The sequence below is a fragment of the Sapajus apella genome, unplaced genomic scaffold, assembly GCF_009761245.1.
Source record: "Sapajus apella isolate SASKATOON/1434 unplaced genomic scaffold, GSC_monkey_1.0 scaffold2, whole genome shotgun sequence".
Lineage (NCBI taxonomy): Eukaryota > Metazoa > Chordata > Mammalia > Primates > Cebidae > Sapajus > Sapajus apella.
The window spans coordinates 66,266,814-66,285,583 of NW_022436942.1; the positions used below are offsets into that span (position 1 = coordinate 66,266,814).

General features: G+C 49.7%; 1 protein-coding gene across 5 annotated transcripts in view; it reads left to right on the forward strand.

The window, feature by feature from the left end:
• Positions 1-384: 384 nt before the first annotated feature.
• The window catches only part of WSCD2 (WSC domain containing 2), a 122,524-nt gene continuing 104,138 nt past the window's right edge, over positions 385-18,770 (forward strand). The window contains exon 1 of one of the 5 annotated variants that reach the window (XM_032300314.1): positions 385-1,034. The gene's annotated coding sequence lies outside the window, so the exon portion shown is untranslated. Of the gene's footprint in view, positions 1,035-1,801; positions 2,942-18,770 lie in introns of those variants that run through there. The other 4 variants (XM_032300320.1, XM_032300328.1, XM_032300299.1 and 1 more) reach the window with 4 other exon arrangements.

Consider the following 18,770-nt stretch of genomic DNA (forward strand, 5'->3'; position numbering starts at 1 on the left):
CAAAACCGTGCTTTATTAGGTGTTTACTATTTGTAAGTCACAGTGCTAAGTCTCTTGGACGACAACAGCAGCAGCAGCAGCAGCAGCAGCAGCAGCAGCAGCAGCAGGCACTTTTTTTTGCTGTTTGGGGTGCATACTCCCCATGTAACGCAGCTTGGCACTTTGCGTAATCTGCTCAGTGAATTCTTCCAGCGACCCTGTGTCTTGGGCTTGGGTATCGAGCCCATTTTACAGACGAGGACACTGAGGCTTGAAGGCCGAGGCCCCTGCCCGATAGGCTCAGCCGGCCTGGCACCGAATCTGCCCGGCTCCCTGGGCGGCTGCGGGAGGGCCAGGTGGCATGCAAGGAGTTAAGCGGTAGGCAGTGCTGTGGCACCGTGCGAGGAGCGCGCCGGGCTGAGGCGCGCTGCTGGCGGCGGCGGCAGCGGCGCGGGGAGCTAGGGCTGGAGACGTGAAGTCCCGGGGAGCGAGCCAGGCAGCCGAGGAGGCAGCGGCGAGGCAGCTAGCGAGAGCAAGGCGGCCGGAGCCCAGCGCGGAGCGGCAGCCTGTGCCCTGCGCGCACCGAGCCCGGGCATCTCCATCCCCGGGCGGGTGCCCGCGCGGGGCCTCGCCGCGGCTCGGGGCACCCGCAGTGCCGCCCGCCCGAGCGCCAGGCTCGCAGGAGCCCGGTTTTCACTTCCTCTCGCCTCCGCCCGCCTCCCTGGCTCGCCGGCTGGCGTCGCCACCGCCTCCTCGTCCCCGGCCACCGCTGTCGCCGCTGCTGCAATCCAGGGCGCACACTCTCCCACTTTCCTGCTGGAGGCGCGGAGGATGCCCCTTGAGCCAGACCTGAAGAAATAGCCCCGGGGCCCGGCAGGAGGAGCCTTGGTGGCGAGAAAGGAAATCCAGGCTCTGCTTTCCTTGAAGCCACTGCAGCAGCCGGGAAGGCGCCCACAGAGCGGGCGCGCCAAGCGGGACGCGGGAGTCTCAGAGAGGGACCCCGGGTGCCTGCTCAGCTCCGCCGGCAGAGTTTGCAAGTCGCGGAGACCCTTCAGGTAAGGGCTCACGTGCCTGGATCTGGGAAGAGGGCTCTAGGAGGGAGCGGGGCGCGGAGCTGCTGCGAAATGTCTTCTGCCCCCGGATCTGGGCTTTGCGTTCCAGACGCTTCCCGGCAGGTTGGGGGCTCAGCGCCCAGAGTGAAAAACCCGGAGTGGTGACAATCCAGCTCTGCGTAGATGACAAACTTTCTCTCCTCTGGCGGAGGGTGGGACATTCCGGCTCATCCAGGCATCCATCCTCGGGGCATTCCTGTGCCCCCCTACAGGCATGCCTTCAAGAGCTTCTCCGCGGAGGTGGGCCAGCGGGGCGGCAGTGGGCCCCGTAAATTTGATTTATGAATCACCCTTTTTACGGTCAGTGCAGAGTTCCAAGAGAGAGGGAGCTAGTCATATTTCCAAGTTGTCTGGAGGAGATGCTTCTTGGGGGTGATACTCTGCTGAATGAGGCTGCCTGTCATCTGATACCAACAGCCAGAGCCGCCTGGGCAATGGGCTTTGTGCAGGTTGCTTTGCGGATTTGCTTATGTCCATTCTGGGGCGTGTGTGTGTGTGTGTGTGTAAAGACAGAGAAGGAACTAGAGACTAGGGGACCCACTCAGCCAAATCGCCTCCTTGCAAGCCCTTCCGGCAGCCCCAGGTATCTTTGAAAGAGCCAACTCACCTTGGCAGAACCACTAAGGAGGGTGGAGGTGACTTCCTAATTCTTACAGCTTCAAGGGGCTGCTCCTTAGGAGAGAAAAAAAAAAATAGGGAAAGTTTCCTGGGCTGTTCAATGAGACCATTCTATTGGAGCCTGGGGAGGTGCAAACTTTTAGCAGAAAAGGGGCTGGAAGGGCCACGTGGAGAGGGGCTCCTGGCCTTCTCATCCCCACTCTCCAGGCCCCTAGAGGCTCTGCTGAGGCCAACACAGCTCATGAGTTTGGCTTGATGATTTTTCCTGTTAGTAAAAAGCGTGCTCCACGGAGGTCGCCTGGTCTCTGAGGATCATTTTGGAGCTGCCCCTGTGGTCACAGCCCCGTAGATGGCATGGTGATACCTATTGGGGCTGGGCATCTGTCTCTGGGGAGTAGCATCGCTATGTTGTTTTTAAGACGTTTCTTAGGGTGTGAGGTGGAATTCCACTCTCACGCCAAGTTAGGAGCTGCGTCCTAGGCTGTGGAAACCCAAGAATTCCTCCAGGGCGTCAGAATCTGGTGCTTGATGTCCTGGAAAAAGCCCTGGGTCTGGGCCAGGAGGTTGAGCTTCAAGTTGGGTCTCATTTGCTGTGTAACGTTGGGCAAATCACTAGACCTCTCTGGGCTTCAGTTGCTGCTTCTCAAAAATGAAGAGATTACATGTATCCTCAGAGGTCCCAGTTCAGTTTAGACGCTCCATGGCCCTGTGTGATTGTCACTGATGAGATCTTCATAATCCCAGGAAAGGATCTTAATTTAGAATTTAAGAGATTTAGGTCTCAGATCAGATGTAAGTGTGACCAGTCACTTCCTGCTCCATACTGTGGGTCCTCCACTGTAGGATGCGGAGCTCACAGTTCCTACTTCAGCAGGCTGTTGCGAGGACCGAGATGGTGCCTAGAGGGTGCTGAGTGTGGAGTTTAGCAAAAAGCAAAGCTCAACGGTGCCAGCACCAAAGCTACCTGCTTTCAAGTCCTGTGTGTGGGCAGATATCTGGGTGCCGTTTTACCAAGGGAGGCTGGCCCCATCCCACCGAGCACCAGGTGATCCTGGACTGCATGTGAGGCCCGTGTTCTCTCCAATCACCTGACACTGCAGTCCCCGCCCCCCCCCCCTTTGCTTTCTCATAAAATCTCTGCTGGACCAGCCACTCCTAGTGGGGAGCCCAGGGTGGTCTGCGAGCGCTGGATGCACCCAGCTGCTGCATCGCCAGGATATCAGGAGCTGGAGGTAGGCAGTCTCCATGGCTTCAACTTGCAGCTGTCTAGGGACCAGGGCAGAAGTTCAGAATGTCTGAGTGTAGGGCACTCAGTCAGCTGATGCCTGAGAACCACCCCATGCCGGGCAGACAAAGCTACTGTTCTTGGCAGCAAAAGTCAAGCTGGGGAAAGAAGTGTCTTACAGCAGTGTGTATATGTGTGTGTGTGTGCGCATGGGCGTCTGCATGTGTGCGTGTGCATGCACACACAAGGGGATGCTGAAATTGTGATGGAATGCAGTGGAGTGGTCAGTGTGATCTTTTTCTCCATGGTTCTGAGGCTTGTGGGTTGCCCTGGGTTTATGCTGAAACCATCAGTGGGGAAGGGAGACCCCATCCCAGTGACATGGAGTGAATTCATGGGGGACAGAAGCAGTTCCACTGTGAGCTTGCTTGGTCTGTAGACTTGACTTTTAAGACTCTGAGAAAATGAACAGTTTGCTTTCATGGTAGAGTAAGGAGTGTGTGTGAATGTGTGCATGTGTGTGTACTCTCATGAAGGTGTGTGCTCATGTGCTTGCGTGAGCATAACTTACATGAGAACTATAAGTGTGTGGATTCATGTAAATGGTGTCAATGTGAGTGTGTACTTGGTGTCTGCTGGATGTATGTGTGGATGTGCATGTCTATGGATTTATGAGTGGGTGTATGTACATGCCTGCAAGAGAATGGGTGCATGTGTGAACTGGTGCAAGGGTGGGTATGTGTATGTGCTTGTGCATGTTAAGCAGTTGTATATATGTGAGTCATGTGTGTCTGAGCCACACAGATGCATGCTTGCACAGATGCGCATGTGTGCTGGAGGGGGTCTGTGCAGAAATGCCTGTGTTTAAGAAGCTATGTGTGTCTGCCTGGTGTGTGTTTTAATAGCTGTGTGTGTTATTTGTATGCCCATGTGGGCGTTCCTGAATGCCTGCATATGTGTGAGTGTACACATGTGCGTACAGCCATGTGAGTGTGAATTTGTGCTACGTACTTAACAGGTATTATGTATCTGCATGTTTTTAAATGTACGTTTATGTGTGTCTCTATGGGCATATGTGTGTGTAGCATTGCACAACTACTGTCTCTGTGTGTGTGTGCATCTTGCATCTGTTTGTTGTGGTATAATCTCTGAATGTCTCTGTGTGTATGTGTGAGTTTCTGAACATGTATATCTGTGAACATTAGAGTGTGCATTTGATTGTGTTTGTGCATACATGTGTGTTTCTGTGGGTGTGTGCCTGTGTGTATTGCAGTGTGAACTTTTTATGCATCTCTCGGCATCTACACAGGTGTTTCTGAGCATATGTGCCTCTGTGTAGCATTGCATACTTGAGCGTATCTCTGTGTGTATGTGTGCATTTCTGAGTGTCTGTCTGGGTGTGTTGCTTGCAGTGCACATTTGAGTGTGTCTGTGTGCATGTGTCTCTGAGGTGTGCTTTTGTGTGTTCCAGTGTAAGTTTTGTGCATGTCTCATGTATGAGTGAACTTCTGAGTGGTGTTGTGTTGTATCTTTTTGCACACCTCTGGGTGTACATGTGTTTTTCTGAGTGTGTTTGCCTGTTTGTGCAGCTGTGTAACTTTTGTGCATGTCTGTGTGTGTGTGTGTGTGTGTGTACTTCGAAGCATGCACACCCCTGAGGGTGTGTCTGAGTGTCTCTCGGGGTATAAACAAGTGTGTGGGTAGATGGGTGTGGACACACCTGAGAGCTTCCAAACAGAAACCGTCTCTGAAGCTTTAGGATCGCTCTTCTCCCTGCTCCTCGGGACTGAACCGTGCTTGTGCCGTGCACTTCCCGAGTGTCGATTCAGCAATTGGTGTCAGCTCTGAGCATAGTTTTGGATGTTGCGAGCTCATTTTTCCAAGTGCCTTTGCCTTGCAGGGCTCCAAAGCCCGGTGTATCCCCTGGCCCCGCCTTCCTCACCTTCTGTAACAGCCCAAATCTATCTCGCCAGAAGCCTCCACTTAGGACGGCTGCTGAGCAAACTCGCAGATGTTAAAAGCACAGGTATAATTTTAGGCAGAAGGTCTGAAAATAGGCAGCCTAGGATATGCTGAACATCTCGACAGCAGTGTTTCTAATTAGGAGCAACTTGTTTTCCTTAAATAAACAAATCAAGTGAGGAAAGAAATTGCCCGAGATTAATGGCTCCCTGGAGCAGGTCCAGATGTTGGGAAGATAGGGACTGTGGAGGGGTATGGGTTGGTCTCTGGTCCCCATGGACTGCAACGGTTGCTGCTGTAGGGCCTTCCAGATTTTGCCGAAGAGCTGATGAGACAGAACCTTGAGGTGAGAAGCTGGTGAGGAGGGCAGGGCTGGGCCACTGTGGGGCCCCTTTTCAAGGTCTGCCAGTGCCTGGTTGTTGAGGTGGATGCATCACTGGCCCCATTTCCTGCCTCCTTCCTGTATCCATGCCCTTAGCCATAAGGCATGATTGCTCTTCTCATTCAAGGAGCAGGCAAAGCTTAGACCCTTGCTCCCTCCCTTTGGGGTTCAGCCATGTGACCGGCTTTGGCCATTAGAGTGAAGTGGAAGAGATAGTGTGCCCATTCCAAGCTCAGGCCTTAGGGGACCTGTGTGTTTCTGCCATGGCGAGGTGGAGAGCTGCCCTCTCAGCCTGGCCTAGAATGAACACATGTTAAGCCCAGACCTTGGTGAAGGGATGAACCCAGCCAAGTTCCAGCTGGCCACAAGCAGATCAGCAAAATCAGCGCCTCTCATGATATCTTACTGGGGTTTTCTGGTTGTTTGCTACACGCCATTGTCATGGTCATAGCTAACTGATGCAGTTACCAGTAAGTCATCTTTATTTCCTTCTCCTGTTTGACCCTGGTACTTATTCAGAGGTGCATAATGAACACCTTTACTTTTCACTGTTGGTGTCCCATTCCTACCTTGCTTTCTGTCCATCCTAACATCAACATTAATAATAATAAGTAACACGTGCAAAGTGTTTACCAGGTGCACACACCATGCCAGGACCTTTGTATATCATCTAACCTACTGTTATAATCTGTGAGGCTCAGAGAAATGAATGACTTGCCCAGGTGACACAGCTCAGAAGCCAGGCTTCCTGGGATTTGCACACAGATCACCTGATGTCAGAGACCCTGTTTTTAACCATGATGTCATATTGCCTCCCCAGTGCCAGCAGACATGTTTTATGTAACTGATGTCATAGCATACATCCAGCATTTCCCCGCTTAATTCACCTGGAGTTTTGGTTGGCAGAAACATATCATGTCACAGAAGTGGGAAGTGTCTATTTGAATGTGGTGAGATTTGTTCATCCCTTCATCATTCCATGCATCCATCCATCCAGCCATCTGTCCGTCCATCCATCTATCCAACGATCTGTCTATTCATCTGTCCATTCCATCCATCTGCCCATCTGTCCATCCATCCATCCATCCATCCATCCACCCATGCATCCATCCATTCATGCATCTATTCAAGTATTTACTCAGCATCAGTATTTGCTGATATTCAGTGTTTGATCAGAATCTTCTAAGCATCATACTCTGTGTGGGCACTGAAGATAAAGAGATGAGAGAGCCCAGCTCTGTCTTCAATTCGTTTACAATCTGGGGAAGAAGTAAGAGAACCTGGATTCTGGAGGCAGAGGAAGCTGAGTTCCAGTCCAGCCTTTACCCTTTACTGTAAGCAACTTCAACTCCACCTCATTGGATTGTTGTAAGGATCAAACAAAGTAATGTTGGCAAAGTCCTTCCCATAGTGCCTGCATGTTGGAAGCCACAATAAACAAGAGGCATAACCCTTCTTCCTCCTATTCTTTTTCCTCCTCCTCCTTATGGCGGAGATAGCTAAGTGTCATGGCCAGAGCAATGCAGAGATAAGAGAAAGCAAGGGCCTCTAGATCCCAGATAGAGTGACCAACCATCCTGATTGTCTGAGCTGAGATGTTTCGTCAGGATACAGGACTTTCAGTGCTAAAACTGGAAAAGTCCCACACAAACCAGGACAAATTGGTTACTCTAATCCCAGAGGAAATATTGGACCCAGCTTGGAATGGTCTAGAATAAGGATCAACAAACTATGTCCCACAATCAAATCCAGCCCACTGCCTGTTTTTGTAAATAAAGTTTTATTGGAACACAGCTAAGCCCATTCATTGATATACTGTCTGTGGCTGCTGTCAAGCTCCAATAGCAATGTTGAGTATTTGTGACAGAGATCATATGGCCTGCAGAGCCTAAAGTATTTACTATCTGGCCCTTTATAGAAAAAGATTGCTGACCCATGAGCTAAAAATCTAAGCCAGGGCCCTGGGCCAAGGACAGAGATGACCAAGGCAAGAATTTGATGGACTTGGCTGAATCATTGTGAGTCAGGTGACATGTGGCGTTTGCATTCATCCACAGGTGAGGTGCCTGGAGGCTCATAACAGGTGCCGCAACTCCAGAGACTGTGAGCTGGAGAATTCTTAGATGGAGAGATAGAAACCCAGAAAGGGAGAGGGTGTTGGATGTTGCATGCTCATTTAACACAACATCCAACAGACAGTAGGAGGCAGGTGACAATGGTCCTGGGGGAAGAGTTTCTGAGTGGGAAGCGAAGAGACCTGAATCCCACCTCTTCATCAATTGACTTCGTGGCCTTTAGCAAGTCCCTTCCCCTCTTTGGGCCTCCGTTTTCACACCTATAGGATGGGAGCGAAGTTACGTATGATCACAAACAACTTCTCCAGTGCAGCTCTTTATGGTTCCATTTTCTTTTCCACTTGGAGTAGCACTAAAGCCTTAATATATGTTGGCCTCTGCTCCAAGGTGGCCCTGCAGGACCCTGACCTGCAGACTCTTCTGATCACATGGCTTCCGTATGCGGGGTGTTTGCAGTGCCTGGCATGGTAATTGGAGCTTCACTTCCATTCTCTCACTGGCTCCTTGTGACAGTCCTGTGAGATAAGGGACCTCAGTCTCCACTTGACCCATGTGGACGCTGAGGCTCAGATTCATTCACTTATCTAGAGTCACAGACCCAGTGCATGGCAGAGCCCAGGTCACTCTGACTTCAAAGCCTGTGTTCTCAGCTACTTCTCCCCCTTCCTCCCCGCTCTGTCTTTCCCAGGTAGGGGTGATGTATGGTTTGAGGAACTCCTCAGAGGAAGCTTTCCCCTTTCTCTCCCTGTCGTTTGTTAACCTGGAAATGGTAGGCACCAGGCCAGGGTCCATCACCACAGGCCTGAGGATGGTAAACGTGGGTTTATCAGTGAGGCTGGGGCTGAGTGGGCTTGGGTGACTGAATGGCTGGAGGGCCCCCTGCTAGGACAGTGAAAAGCAGACCACTCAGCAGAACTGGGGGCTGAGCATGCTGGGCTCTGGATTTGCAGGTTTATGGAAAGCCTCTGAGCCTCCAGAGACAGCAGATCACCCACGTTTCTTCCCCACTTGGCTAAGATGGCCCTGATTTCTGCCCCTAGAATATCCATTTACACTCCAGTGACCTGGGCTCTTTGCATTTTGAAAGCCTACCTGGTGGGACAGGTAGAAAACCTAGAATCTCTGGAACAATCAGACTAGTTTTAATTTCCACATAGCTCTTAGGTGTATCACCATCATAACTGTATGCCATTTACCCTGGAAACTCCACTCTCTATAAAACACAATCAGAAAGTAGTCTGATTTAATTACTACAGCACCCATATCAGAAAAGAGCCTGTTTACTCTTTCTCTTCACACCATTGTGATGAGCTCAGCGACCTGATTTCCCAGGCCTAGAGCACATCAAAGAAGCAAATGAGGAGAGTGTAGAACAGTGGAGAGTGCGCAGTGACAGCAGGCAGAAGCAACAGCTGACAGCCTGGGAACAAGGGTGAAGACGAAGAGGTTCCAAAAGTAAGAAGCATGAAAACAGAAGAGCGACAGAGCACGGGCGTTTAGTGTAGTGGTCAAAAAGCCTCCTCCCGTAACTTCTGTCCAGCCCAATGTTATAGGACACAGAAATGGCCAGCCTCTGTACTGGCCCCAAGAGACAGTTAAACCCTGTTTAGTAGGCAGGACTGAGGGCAAGGAATACTTCATTGAATGAAGTATTTGATCCCATGGCTAAACTAATAAATGTTTCTGTGTAGGTAGCCTCTGGCATCTGAAAAATTCACTTACATAGAACTCTTCATTTTTCACAATGTTGGATAAGTGACATCTAACTGTACCTAGACAGTATCTGGCAGGTGATAGGTGCTCAAGAAATGAACATCCTTTGAAATCAGGCAAATCTAGGTTAGATCTTGGCCACTTAACTGCAGCCAATGGCTCCCTCTCAGCCTCAGTGTCACCCGCTATATACCGAGGACAGCTGTACATGAGCTGCAAGCGCTGCGGAAACCCCGAGCGCCTTCTTCTCTGTGCGTGGCAGAAGGAACAGCACCACGGCCTGTCTCGTGACATTTGCCTTCATCTTCTATATCTCATGTGGGAGGTGGGCACATGCAGAAACCAGGCAGGAGAGGACTCTGAGAGGTGAGATTCTGTCATTCGTTGGCCAGCATGCAGGAAAACCCACCACCAGGAAAGGACACTGGACGGAGTTGGATGAGCCGGCCTGCAATAGATGCTCCGGCCTCAAAGAAATACGGTGGCATCTTCATGCATGTCCAGTAGCTGAGTAAAAATGCCCCATTTAACTCTGCTGTTCCTCAGAAGTGAGGGCTAAGAGCCTGGGCTTTGGGATTGAGCAGGTTCACTTCCGATCCCAGCTCGGTAGCTTATAGGCTGTGTGATCTTGAGCAGGTTGCATGGGCTCACAGTGCCTCCATGTCCTGATCTGTAAAATGGCGATACTAATACGTACCTCATGGGGTTCTTACAGGGATTCGATGAGATCATGCTCAGTGTAGAGTAAGCACTCAACAATGCTCATCTTAGCCAGAAGATAAGTCATTTTCTCCAATGGGCATAACTAAGAGTCCTCCTAGCACTAAAGTGTCTGTGGGCATCTGTTCAGGACTTGTGATGAATCAGTCAGTTTCTGCCTCTTCACACCATCTGGGGCATCTCCAGTAAGTTTTCTCTTTGAACTTCAGCTGCCTCTTCCACGGATGTTATTTAGTGATTTGCTTGATTCATAAACATGTTTGTGCATTCATTCATTTACTTAACACTCATTTATTAGACACTTATTTCATGTCAGAGCTGCCAGGTCCTATGCTGGGCCCTGGGAGATGAGTCCAGCTTGATGGGCCTGGGTAGCGATGCCCCCTGGGAGGACAGAGGAGACACATGGATATGGTCCTGGAAGGGCAGCATGCTTCATGTTCACAGCTGTGCCTCTGCACCAAGCTGAGACTGGCACATCGTAGGTGCTCAGTGTTTGTTGAGAGAAGGAATGAATGAGTATTCTGTACTTAGCGCCATCAGATGGGTGGATCCTATTACTATCTGAGCGCCAGAATTCTTGGGTCCCAGAATGAGAAGAGCAGCCTCAGTTTACCAACTTAGGAAAAAAAAAAAAACAAGGAAGGTGTGAGTTCCCGGATCATACCTTAGGCACTGGAGGTCTATCTCGAAATAAAATTTGATAGTTGCATGGGGTGGAATTAATTGGGGGAAACATACTTTCAAACAAGAGAGAATTTATGGCCGAATGACTCGTAGTAATTCTAGGAGGTGTTCTTTTTCTTGTTTCCACTTTTATGGAAGACTCCCTCACCAGCCCTTGCGAATGGGGAACTTGGAACAGACCCAGTGGCTGCACCTAGGAAGAGTTTTTCTCAGCTCAGCTTCAGGTGGGGAGGAGGTTGGGGTCCAGAGTGGTGCGTGCTCCCAAGTGAACAAAGTAGAAGCTGTGGGGTGTTGGAGATAACAGCATGGGCTCTAGGCTGAAACTGCTTGGCTTCACAGCCCACATCAGCCACTCGCTCGCTCCCTGACTTTGGACAAGTATCTTAACCCCTGTGCCTCAGTTTTCTCATCTGTAAAACGGGGATCACAATAATGCCTTCTCCAAGGGTTGCTATGAGTGTTTTATAAGTGAATTCACAAAGAACCCCAGCACAATGCCCAGCACGTAGTAAATGCTCAGAACAATATGCATCACTGGGAGAGAACAAACACATGTGAGGTTCTGAAATGTCAGAATGGGACACAGTAGATTTTAAATAGCAGAAACTCTCTCAGACGGGCTGAAGCCAGTGGCGAGTGGGCAGGAACCTAGCTCAGCAGTGAAAAGCTGGGAAGAGGCACCAGGCTTGGGGTTAGAGAGACCATCAACTGACCACACGGGCCACTGCTGTCACCTTTCTGTGCCTCGGTTTCTTCACCTGCAAAAGAGGGACGGTGAGCTGGTGTGTCTAGGATACTGTGAAGACGATGTGCCCTTATACATGGAGAGTTCTCAGCTCAGGGTATGAACTCAGAAGACACACGGGGTAGGACGATGGAGTCATTCTGAGTCATGCCTGGGGTCAGCCTGCCTGGGCTTCAGTCCTGGCTCTGCTGCTTTTCAGCTGAGTGGCCTTGGGCCGTGAGTAAACCTCTTTTTGCCCCCGTTTCCTCATTTGTAAAACTGAGATACAAAAACTGGAAAGGGCTGAGTGAAGATTCAATGACCTAAAATGGTGCCTGGCATATGGTACAGTTTACGTAAGTGCCAGTTAGTAATGCAATGATTGCTATTGGGTGGCTTTTATTTCAGGTCTTGTCAGGTGATTCCATCACAGAGTGCCAAGGCAGCTCCTAACTGTCTGTGAGCGGAATGAAGAGGCGTGGGGATTCTCTGGGCATCAGGGCCTCTCCCCATAATCCATCCTGGAGTATATTTTACGCCAACCTGTCGCTCTGTCTATTCACCTTATTTTGGGCACTGGCTGATTATGAGAGGTAAACCTGTGTGTCACTAAAAAAAAAAAAATAGGTGGTGGTAGCTGGGGGCCCACACAGCGTGTTCCTCAAGTGCTGGGGATTGAGATGCCAATGTCTTCTCCCCTGGATTGCCTAGATCTTCTGCCTTCTCCCTTCCTGACACCCTTGCCAGGGGCCTTTGCTGGCCTCCCGGCACCCTGCCAGCACCTGCTACAGTCCTGAAGCCTTGGGCCACTGTGACCACTGCCCCCGCGAGTGTGAACTTCAGCAGAGTAAGACTTCCAGCTCTGGAAGGGGTCCCTGGGAGCAGCCGGCCAGCCCTCCACCCCCTCGGTATTGTGGCAGAGCTGGGACTAGAACATGGGCCTTTCACATCCTGATCTGTGACAGGCCCTGTAGCCCCATTCACTCCCATACTGCTCTTCAGTGTGAGCGGATGAGCTCCCGATGGCTGTGGGAAGCAATGACCACAAAGGTAGTGGCTTGAACAAAATGATTTTTAAATTCTTTTCTTTTCTTCTTTCTTTCTCTTTCTCTTTCTCTCTCTCTCTTTCTTTCCTTTTTATTTATTTTTTGGTGATGGAGTCTCTTTCCCCAAGGCTGGAATGCAGTGGCATGATCACAGCTCACTGCAGCCTTGAATTCCTGGGCTCAGGTGATCCTCCCATCTCAGTCTCTCAAGTAGCTGAGACTTATAGGCAAGTGCCGCCACACCCAGCTAATTAAAAAAAAATTACTCTTTTTTGTTTGTTTGTGATTTTAAAAAAATTTTTGAAGAGATAGTCTCATATGCTGCCCAGGCTGGTCTTGAACTCCTAGACTCAAGCGATGCTTCCATCTTGGCCTCTGGAGTAGCTGTGACTAAAAATGGACACCAGCATGCCTGGCTCTAAACAATACAAATTGACCGTCTTCCAGTTCCGGAGGTTAGAAGTCTAAATTGGGTCCGCAGGGCTGGGCTCTTTCTAGAGGTTCTACAGGGAGAATCCACTTTCTTACCTTCTCCAGGATTGGAAGGCCACCTGTATTCCTTGGTTTATAGCCCCAAGTCACTCTGCCATTTGCTTTTATCATCACGTCTTTGTCTCTGGCTGCGACTCTCCATCAGGACCCTTGTGATGACATTGGGCCTATTTGAGTAATCCAGGATAATCTCGCTATCTCAAAATCCTTAACTTAGTCACATCTGCAAAGTTTCTTTTACTAGGTAAAGGTTGCATATTCACAGGTTCCTGCTTTTGGGATGGGGGGAGCTGGTATATGATGGAGCGTCCTCTGGGCCTTGTGAGTTCCTCCCCGCTGTGGGAAACCTTGTAGAGTTTAAGCAAAGGGGAGCTGGGTGATTCCATCAAACACTGGCCAGAGCAACAAGAAGAAAGGCCTCCCAGCTGTCCCCCCTCAACTTGAGATGGGAGCCCATTGAAATCTCTGCAAAGAACAGAGAGAGCAGGGTGATTTCAGCTTCATTATGCAAAACACACAGCCTTCCAAGGGAGAGGTGAGCTTTGGAGAAAAGAGTCAACAAATTAGTTTCTTAATCTGCTTTAAGTTGCTAAAATGCCCCTGCCTTCCTTCCTTTGTCACCTGATGGGCCTGTGGGCTATTTTAACTTTTATTAGAACATTTTTTTTTTTTATTAAAGGAGCTTTTTCCTTTTTGAAAAACTAATCCCAGCTGTGTTTTGATAAGGTAGAATTAAAAATGGCACTGGGGAAATGCCACAGAAAGCTTTGATTTTTCTTCTTATGGCATCTGAATTGCTTTAAATAATAATTATATATTTCATTTTTATGCGGCCTCCTCTCCTTCCTCCCTGACCTCCTCAAAATACCACAGGTACCAGCAGCTCTGAGTACATGCTATTTCTAAAATCTCCAACCCTCAGCTCCTGGAGGCAGAGGGACAGCCTTATAAGAAATCAAGATTTCTAACCTAGCAGCTTCACATGTAAGGCAGATTTTGCTCAAATACAGCTGCTCCCAATTCACAGCTGCATGGGACTTGGATAATTTACTTCCATCTCCTTGGTTTCTGATTTCTCATATACGTGAGTAAAATGAAATAATGATAGTGTTTGCATTCATCAGGATTCTACTGGTTGTAGGTGACAGAAAACCCAACTTAAATATCATTACACTCTTTTATTCTCTGGCATAAAATGCAATATATGGGCTTATATAACTAACAACTGAGCTTCAGGCTTGGCTGGATCCAGGAGCTTGGCATCTTACAGGTCTCTCTTTCTGGTCACTTCTTTTTCCTTTCTTTCTCCTTCCTTCACTCTCTCTGTATATAATTTTTTTATTTCTCTCTAGAGACAAGTTCTTGCTCTGTCACCCAGGCTGGAGTGCAGTGGTGCCGTCATGGCTCACTGCAGCCTCAACCTCCTGGCCTCAAGAGATCCTCCTACCTCAGCCTCCTTTAGTAGCTGGAACTATAGGTAGGTGCCACTGTGCCCAGCTAATTAAAAAAAATATTTTTGTAGAGATGGAGTCTTGCTTTGTTGCACAGGCTGGTCTCAAACTTCTCACCCCAAGTGCCACTCCCACCTTGGCCTTTTGAAGTGATGAGATTATAGGTGTGAATCACTGCACGCCTCTCCTTCATGCTTCACCAATCCTTTGGCTCCCATTTTCTCTGCGTGGGCTTCATTTTAGGCTGGCTATCTTCTTCTGAGCACAAATACCCATCAGCCTCTCCCTGCTTATATTGTGGCATCTGCAAGCCCAGTTCCAGCAATTCGGAAAATCGAGACCTACAGCCTCCTGGCACCCATCACAGCAATCAGGGAAATGATCTCTGCTGTTTGATCAGGTCAGGGTCATGTGACCAACCTTGGAGCCTCTTTGAGGGAGGGGTGTGAATTACTATTTGCGGCTTTCTGAGCCACACAGACCAATAGCAGAGGAGGGGGTGGGCCCCCAGTGAAAACTCAGAACCTAATTAGCCAAAGAAAGGGAAGCGATTACTGGTCAGACTAAAATGACTGGTCAACAAGCCATCTAGTCCCCATCTCAGAGCATTGCTGTGAGGATGATATGAGATCAGGCATGCAAGGTACTTAGCGTTGCCTCCAGCAGGCAACGTGCCTAGTGAACCCTGCCTACTACTACTGCTGTTGCAACTGTGATTATTATCAGCATGGTGATAATACAGGCCAGGCAGGGACCTGGCAAGTATCCAGGGCAATGGGAGGCACTCCGCAACCTGAAGACTCAACCTGAACATCCACTAACCCCTGTGTAGCCTTGGATCAGTCACTTCCCTCCCATTTGGTTGACAAAAGTGGCTGTTCCCTAATAAGCCCCCACCTCCTGTGTCAATTTCCCAGCAGAAAGCTGTGATGCCACCAGGGATGCAGGGAGGTAGTCACAAATCCAGATGCCCACAGAACAGGTGGGTCCCATGGGCATGAGACAGGCTGGAAGACTGTAATGAGCCGGATACCAAGTACCCCATCCCGAGGGCACAGCCCCTCCCAGCCCCAGCCCCTTGTTACCACACAAGAATGCCTGACCAGGATGGTCACATAGCTTGCTTTCTTTTCCCCAAGAGAATTTCACCAATTCGGGCAATTTTAAAACACAGGGCAGGCTAGATGAGCATATCTGTGAGCTCGGCTGGACCACCTCTTGTAAAGGCAAGTCTCCCCAGCAGGTGGGACCCAGGGCCTGTACTGTCTTCACATCGAGAGCTCGGCTTGTGGATGACCTCAAAAGACACACTGGCCCATTGTTCTAGAAACCTGGGTCATGTGTGCTCTGCATTCAGCATCCTTTTTGATGGCCATGGGAGCACCTGTCTTCCTCTGAGCTGTGCCATTTGTAACAGGCTTTGTGGGTGGAATTCAGCGAGAACGGCTGCTTCCAAGCAGTTCATTTTGCTGCCTGAGATTATTAATGTTCTCTCTGATTTCCTGCTTCACACTATTGATTTCCTGGGATAAAACTTTCTCTGCAGAGGTTGAGAAGGTAATTCAGCTGCCGTCCTTCCGTGTGAGGGAGGATTCTATGCTAGCTCTCTCCGAGCTTGTAGCTGTGTGATGGAGAGCGACTCACTTTACCTCGCCGAGTCTCAGTTTTTTCATCTGTAGCATGGAGACCCTGGGAGCTCCTGCATTCTAGAAGGTGTCAGGGACATGGTAGATACACAACAAAGCTTAGCTCCTCCTGTAAAACTGCAGCCCCTGCAGCCTGGGGAAAGGGAGTGAGATGATGATGCCCCTCGGTGTGACTGAGCACTCCCTCCACACCAGACCCTTTCCCAGCACAGCCTCCTTGCTCCCCCAGCAGCCCTGAGCTTGGTGGCTTTCCCATCACTGTCCTCTTTTTTACAGAAGAGGAAACGCTGAGAGGCAAAGGGACCTGCCTAAGCTTGCACAACTCGGACATGGCACAGCTGAGATTTGAACTCTGGCCTGTCTGAATCCAGGCCCTGCCTCTCATGACAGGCCCTTCCATTTCAAGGGAACTGGTTGGCGTTCACACTGGCTGCACCTGCGAGCACAAGGGATCCCTGAGCAATGGAATCCAGACCTGGCTCTGCCACTCACTTACTGTGTCATCTCAGGAGACTTGCTTGACCTCTCTGGGTATTTGTTTCCCGCAGCTCCTTAAACCCACCTTGCTGCCTCCCACCTCAGGGCCTCTGCACATACTATGCCCTGGCCCAGCATGCTTTGCCACTGAACCCCCACCCTTCTTCCCCTGGTTAGTTGCAACTCCTCCTTCAGGTCTTGGGTGAAGTATCACTTCCGGAAATTCCTCTGGGACGCCCCTGGGCACGTGCTCTCCAAGCTCCACAGAATTCCTTAAGGCTTTGTGATTATAGCGCTGTGTGTTGATCTAACCAACCTGCATCCCTTCTGCTGGCCTGTCTGCTTTCTGTGGTCAGGGAGCCAGCTAGGTCTTGTTCGGCAGCCCTCCCAGGCTTACACTCCAAGCCTGCCACATACATACAACAAAATGTGGAGTTAACAGATGAAGTTCCAAGAGGCCTTAGGACCCTCATACACTGCTGGTGGGAGTGTGAATTGGTACAGTTGCTTGGCAGAACTGTTCAGCAGTATTTAAGGCAGCACCATACACCCCATGACTCTGCTGTTTTCTGTCAAGATGTGCACTCAACAGAAATCAGTATACACATTCTTTTAATTTTTTATAATACAGTTATGAAAAACAGGAACTGCTGAAATATCCATGATGGCGGAATAGATAAGTTAAATGAGGTTTCGACATCCAAGAAATAGTGCACAGCAGTGACACTGAACAGCCTATGGCTGCACCCCATGAAGGGAGGCTTTGTGTAAAACTAATGCTGAGTAAAAAGCCCGGCTACGAAAGGGCTCATACTGCAGGATTCCTACTCTAAAATGCTCAAAAGAGAAGCTAAACTACATTATCGTGTTTAGAGATGCATACATGCTTTGGTGGAAACATACAAACAAGGAAGAAGTCGCCACCATGGTCCTGAAGGCAGTCACCTCGAGCGGGGAAGGAGGGGCGTGTTATGAGAAGGGGGTTCAAGGTGCTGCTGGCCGCGTTGTTTCTGGCCCTGGATGGGAGTTACATGGGATGTGCATTCATTGTGCACGTTGTACATCATTGTCCATGATGCACATTGTACACCTTTGTTTCATGTTGTCTTCTGTATTGTGGTCATGAAAAGAATCCCTTCCATCCCACAAGATAATTATCCCTGGGGACCCCTGTCCACCTGGACCATCATTGCTTGGGCATTATGCACAGAGAACATCCTCTGAACTCCTGTTTTAGGCCAGGTTACTCTAGTTGAGTGTGGGCGTGCCTCACTCTGTCCTGACGTTCCCCCAGGGGTCCAGATTTACCTGTGTGAAAAGAACCAGAGCAGCTTTGTCTTGGCACAGAGGCCACCTGCCCAGAGGATACAATTAGCCCCTTTTCTCGGAATGCGATAAGGATGGAAGCTTGGTTGCACTAGAAAGTATTTTTGAAAGAAAATATGAAAGAAAAAACTAAAACCCAAGGAGAAGCATTTTCAGATACCTACTTTGGCAGGCTATGGCAAGCCAGGGAGATAAACTGTCCCAGATGGAGCTCAGATGACAGGCCTGGGCAGGAATTCGAATCAGGACACCGGGCTCCAAGGTGGGGCAGCTGAGGCCTGGGCCTAGGGTGGGCTGGCGCCCAGGTTCAGAATTGGGTCTTTGGACCCAACTGCTCCAAGTGTTCTCCAATGGCCTTGACCTCCCTTTCTGCACAGACTGACGGGTTCACCTGGGCCTTGGATGGAGAGCAGAGGCCCTGTGATTTTTATTGGTCATTCAAGTTCAAGTCAGGATGGATCAGGGTTAGGGTCTTCCAGGGGTTCCCAAAAGTCCAGCTAGTCCATTTGGATTATTAACTCATTGACAACGAACTTCATCCATCCCTTCAAAACATTTGTACATCTCTTGCCATTTATTAAATGGATATTAATTGAGCTTAGCTGGGCCTAGACTCTACTAAACATCAAGTATAGAATGACAGTGACCAACTGGTTGTGGTTTGCCTAGGTTTTTCCCGCTCTTAGTGCTGAATGTCTAACTGGCCTGGGAAACTGGATCCCAGGCAAACCTGGACGGTGGGTTACCCTGGAATGGTGAGCAAGAAGCTCTGATGCCCACCCACACAGAGCTCAGGTGGAGGAGACGGGACGTCATAGACCAACGCGCTCAGCGAGCACTTTGCCTGAAAAAGCTTCTTGGAGGAAGAGGGGTGTGACCTCAGCCATTCAAGAGAAGCAGCATCAGGCAGGGGGTAGAAGAGTGGGAAGGGGAGGAAGATCAGAGAGGTTAGAGGGAACACGATGTGAGTAAAAACCACACAGTCATGAGTGGCAGCACCAGGCAGGAACCTAGGTCTTTGGAAGCAAGCGTAGAGTCTTTGCAAGTGTCGGATGCTGTCATACAATGGCAATGACTGCTGTTTATTGAGCTCTTACTAAATGCCAAAAACTGGGCTAAACATTCTGGATGGATC